Here is a 6,081-nt window from a genome sequence, read left to right on the forward strand (position 1 = left end):
TCAGAAAATAGTGTTGGCGGATCTTTCGGCGAGGTTAGTCGGAATCGCCGATTAACTCGGCGATTCGCCCTTTGGTGTAGTTTGTCGCCGTCGTACACTAGCCTTCAGCATGGTCGTGCTCTTTATCATTGGGCGAGATAGTACTGCTTCGCGGAATTATTCGGCGAAACGCCGACTGCTCCTTTCATCGCCTTTTTGATCCCGCTCCTTCAAGGCTTCGCGTACTGGAACAAAGGGCGGAGTGCATCCCTTCAGCGAATCGCCAAGTGTGATTGGCGATGCTCAGGCTTCAGCTTCTTTGTTCTTTTCAGCCTTTTTCTTATTTTTTGCGCCTAAGTGTCCATGCTTCCACTATAATTTCAAATACCTGATTCTTAAGAGTTTTAATCAGATATTGAGACAAAATAAACAAGGACACTATTTCTATCAAAATAAAGCCCTAAATGAGTCCAATTTCTAGACTCATCAACACCCCCAACTTACACTTTTGCTTGTCCTCAAGCAAACTTAAGTTCAGTCGTTCAAAATGGATGTCTCAAACAGTGCTACACAAGACTCAATCATGAATGCACACAACAAGACTCAAATTACTCATGCAAAGATCAACTGTGTACTCAAAGATTCAAATTGTGACACACCATTACCAAAGATTCTCATGCTCGCAATACTTGCTACTTGTGCAAGTTCAAGCTCAACAAAAGTATCCAAATGTTCTCACATAAGAATGATTCCATATTCACACACAGAGGCTAATCAATTCAAGATCAGGAATCAGATGCAACGCTCACACTCAAAAGAGGAACACAATGCATGTTTTCACCCATAGGCTTAGCCTTATTTTCCAATTGATCTTCGGTTTGGCTCACTCAAGATCAAAAAGGTCTTTCTAAGGCTTGTAATACGGCTGAGTGTAAAGGTATGGTCATTTAGGCTCAGTGACTTTTCATCCTCGTGAGATGTGGTGTTCTCAAGGCATTCCCTTCTTTTTCTTTATCAATTATTTTTCTAGTGCTTCTAAGTCATCTTTTTATTTACCTCCATGGATTATTTGGAAACCCAATTTCTTTGTTACTTTATTCCACAAATGTTTTTTTTTTTTTGAAGGGTTTCCATTGTTCTGCAACACCTGGGGTTAAGGGGGACTTCTCTTTCACTTCTTGACTTCTCCTTTTCCTTTTTTACCACACCCCTAACTTAGGATTTTGGCCTAAGTTGGCTATTCGCTAAACCACCAGTCAAGAGGATTATAGGTAGTGGGTCAAGTAATGTCTAGGGTTCATCAAGGTTCTTTCAAAGAAAGGTAAGGCTCAAAGGGTGTTCAAAAGAGTTTCACACGCTCACGGGTAGGCTACAAAAGAGGTATATGTCAAATTTGGCTCACACTATTTAAAGTTGCCTAAGATCATTTCAAGAGAACACCTTTCTAAATGAATCAGACTAACATGGCAAATTCTAGGTTTATTCATGCAAGGTTCAAAGTAAGTTCATCACACACGACATCGACACTTAAGTCAAACAAGACTACACACTTTCACTAGTGTGCAACGGTCATTACAAGAGAATCAATTCGATAAATGGCTAATCACAACGAGATGCAAAGAGTTCACATATTGTCTATACAACTTCATTTGGCCTCATCGTAGCCGTACATTCATGTTTGTTCAATTGTAAGCACTACTAAAGTCATCGGTATTGATCGAAACCGAGCCTCAAATTTTTGCAAAAGAATAGCCACATTCAACACATGAGAGGTAGAAGAAATGTGCGAAAAATTCAAAAAAAAATGGAAGGGTCAAAATTTTTTGTAATAAAAAATTAATGGAAACGGAGGCATAACCTCAAACAATTGCAAAGCAGTTTTAAAAAACACAATTAAAAATAGACAACCCAAATGTATACCAAAATACAAGTATCCGAAACAAGCAAAACAAGGTGGGCCTCACCCCACCACAAATAAGAGTGTTTAACCTCAAATGCAAATAATACAGAATCCAAAAGGCAAAGTAAAGAAAGACAAAGAGGGGGTGAAGAAAGGTCATGTTTATGAAGTCTCTCTCTCTGTCGGGGTCTCAGTGGCAAATGGAGCAGTCTGTATATGGGCATTAGTGCCCGGAGTAGTCTCAGACTAAATAGCAGTGTCAGATCCGCTAGGAGCTGCTGTGGACGTCTCAGCCGACAATGTCTGGATCACCGGCTGCAGAACCATCTCTATAAGATCTGGCAAGTCTCTGAATATGCCCTCATCTCTGCTCTCATGTGTCTCCTCAGCATCCATTGATATCAACTCCTCATCGGTCTCTAGATCCGACTCTGCATGTGTTGCGCCATCCCCCTGCACATCTCCGATGGTCTCAGGAGCATCCTCATCATTTTCCCTATCTAATAGTGAAGTGACGTCAATAGACTTAAGGTAGTCTACGTCCTCTCTCAAACTCACAATCTCGGTTTTTAAAGCTGCCACCTCAGAGGCTTCCCCATGTCTGCTCTCGTAAGCAATGGCTCTCACTGTCAAGGCATCAACAACGGTCTGAAGTGGCGTAAGTGCTGCTAGTGTGGCCATGTTGATCATCTCTGGAACGGACCTCTTCAGTCGGGTAGCTCTCACATCAGTTGAATAGGCCAACTGCCCTATCTTCAGGATCATGGCCTGCGTGATCCTGGCAGGATGGGAGGAAGAGGATGTACCTGTAGTATGTGAAGGGGAAGAAGGAGCGGGTATACCTGCAGGCTCCGAAGTTGGAGTAGATGAGGATGCCTCTGCTGGCAATGAATCAACATCGACCTCTAGAGAAGTATTTGCTGGGACTGATCTCCTCCTGTCAGCCTCCTCTCGTGTGAACTCGGCCTCTACACGCCGGATATCGGTGGAATAAGATAGGGTGACCTCTATATCGCTGGTAGGGTCCCGAGGTACTCTGGCACGCCAACATAACTCGGTGATCAGAATAGGAAAAGGCAGAGATGTATGTGTCTATTTGGCTCTCATAGCCATATCCTGTGAAACCAGCAGTCCCAAGTCGATCCGCCTCCTGGCCATGATAGAACCAAGGCAAGCCGCCTTAGGATGACGCAGAATAGACTCGTTCTGGGATGGCATGATAGTGTTGTTGATGAAGCTAAACCAGTACTGGGAGGCGATGTTCATATCCCTCTTCTCAATCAGAGCTCCCGCACCCAACCACCTCGGGGTGATGTCAGAAATCATCAGAGCTAACCAACCCTTCAAATCATCCAGGGACGGAATGATAGGCAAACCCTAGTAGGACAGTATCGAGTGCAGCGGTCGACCTAGTACAACATTAATATGCTCATTGTGACACTCTACCTCCTTGCCTCTAACCATAACCGATTACACTAGCCGGAACTCACTAGCCTTTTTCTTATTTTTCGGGACCAACTCCTCATAGGCTAGGTAGAATTCCCGAACCCAGGAAGAGATGTAATGACCCCGTGGCCTAGTGAACTGCTTGAACTCATGATACTTGAGTGTGTCAAGCACCTCAGCATGCTTACCTTCCAAACCCTCCACAGATAGTAACTTTTCTTCTAAAATGGTTCATAAAACATCGCCTTTCAATCTGTTCAGCAATCTAGGTGGAGGTGGAGCTACGGGGACTGCAGGGGCCATTGAAGGTGGTGCCGGGTTTGGTACTGATTTGGTAGTCGAAGGAATTGCAATTGATGTAACTCTGATAGGTGTTGATTGAGGTCTATCCATAAGCCTATTTTGTTGGTGAATCAAGGGTTGTTCATCTTCCAGTTCAAAATAATCTGGCTCAAAAGCTGACCCTTTTCTAGCGATATGCTTTTTTCGTTTGCCTTTATCTCCCGGTGGAAGATCCTGCTTTCTTTTATGTGAAGGAAATGATCCTCCTTCGTTGATTGTAATTCCCTTTGCCTTTTTCTGAGGTGGTTCATTTAAGTTTGTGCGTACCATATCTGCAAAAGATCAAGAGAATAGGCGAAACTCAACTCAAACACAGAGAATCTTATTGCAGAAGGACTCGTCGATCTAGTTAGCGAATCGCCAAATCTCTTTGGCGATCTAGGTCAAACTCGCCGATGGAATTAGCTTGAAATCTAGGTAAAGTAGTGATGAAAAAGTTTATTTGGCGAGATGCCGACTACTTTCGGCGACGACAAGGTTGTCCGCTAAAAGATACAGTGAAAGAGGGAAAAAGGGGCATGCAAAGGGCGGTCTAAAGTCCTATCGGTGAGTCGCCCACTACTTTAGGCGATCATGAATGTGTCCGCCAAAAGTTACAGATCTCTCAAAACTATGGACATGAATGAAGGGCGATCTAAGGCCAGTAAGCGAACCGTCGAGTCGTTTGGCGAGTACGACCCAGCTCACCGAATGATTTAACGTGTCTATATGTCAACCCACTTCTTAGAATCGACCTTACAAACCTTGGAAACGAAATCAAAGCATGCATACACGAATTTTCCACAAGACCCATACTTCTCATCACCCCGGAATACTCAGACTTATTTCGTTTTTGCCAAATTTGGCTATTTAACTAAGATTACCCTTAGGAATATTGTCACCCATTCCTTTATTGAGCACTTTTCGTTATTTAGCACAAATATGGGCCACTTCAATTTCATTATTTAGCACGACCAACCTAACAACGATTACGCAACACCCATTTCAAGTTCATTCAAATCAAAGCACAAACACCAAGGCAATCGACTATTAAAGCATTTCAGGCAAAATTTTCGAATTAACAATAGCATCACAACACCCTATTTCTATCAGAGAGGCTCAGCACACATCATCCTGGTACTATAATATCAAGAGAGTGCAAAATTATCAAAAATAACTTCGGAGTTTTAGAGACTAACCTTTGATGCTAATCAAATTGCTTTTTGAAATGCTAGGTAGCTTAGAAATCCAACCAGAAACACTAGACACCGACTAAAATACTAATGGAAAGCAAAAATCTAGTAAAAATTACCTTTGGTGTGATTTTGAGGAGTTTGAACAATAAAAAGTGAGAGATTCAAAAATTTGACCTTTGGCCTTTATATAACTGTTTAGTTCTCGGCCATTCGGCGACGTTAGTCTTGTCGCCGATCAACTCGACGACTCGCTGAACGTATACTCATCTCTTTGAGTTTTACAGGACATCCCTTATTTTGGGGTCACAACGGCGGATTAAATCGAAATCACCGATAGGTTCGGCGATTTGCCAACTGGATCCTTGGCTCGCCAACTTGCACTTTTCAACATCTTTCTCTCTTTAACCTACAAAATCAGCACACCATTATTTGAACAGAATAACTTAATGCAACATCACCTTGGGTTTCCTCTCAAGAAGCGCCTTAGTTAATGTCGTGGCACGACGCAAGTCCTTTCTCATTCTCTATTATTGGGGTTGGCCCTAGTGTCACTAGGTGACCCCAATATGTCATTTGGGTGGAGATGAGGCACTGCAAAACTCAGGAGTGACCTGATTAGCTTGATTGATGTAGAGTCAGATCTAATCATTTGATTCAACACTTCAATAGTCTCCTTCATTTCTTCCAACACTCGATCTTGATCGGTGATCTTTTGGAGAATGATTTGAAGTGTGTCCTCGACATGAGGGGGTATATACCTCCCCTTGTTGTTGCATTGAACTTCCACCTCTGAGATTTTGGTGGCCAATTCGTTTAGCTGAGATGCCAGTGCGGTCAGCGTGAGGTCCTTTTGGACTCCTTGGCTCTTTTCAACCAAATTGCCACTACTCTACTCAGCCATGCTCATCTCAATGGACAACTCAACGAAGAACAAAACTAAAAGTAAAGTTAGTGAACAAAAATCCTATTAGTCCAAAAATTCTCAAATAACATCACTCCCCAGCAGACGCGCCATTTTGATGCTTATCGTGACCAACGACACTAACCTACAGTACGAGTATCTATGATCTTCGATGATACAGTAACCAACCAAGGGTTGGGGTCGTGTCCCAAGGGAGTAGTTTTGAGAATTAGTAGAAAAATAAAATTAAGTTCAAACTAGTCGTAGCTAAAGACAATAAGGATTAAAAACATTGTAAATTAAAAGAGGTGACACAAAGGTGTCAAATATCAAATGGG

The sequence above is a fragment of the Solanum tuberosum genome, unplaced genomic scaffold, assembly GCF_000226075.1.
Source record: "Solanum tuberosum cultivar DM 1-3 516 R44 unplaced genomic scaffold, SolTub_3.0 scf00111, whole genome shotgun sequence".
Taxonomy (NCBI): Eukaryota; Viridiplantae; Streptophyta; class Magnoliopsida; order Solanales; family Solanaceae; genus Solanum; species Solanum tuberosum.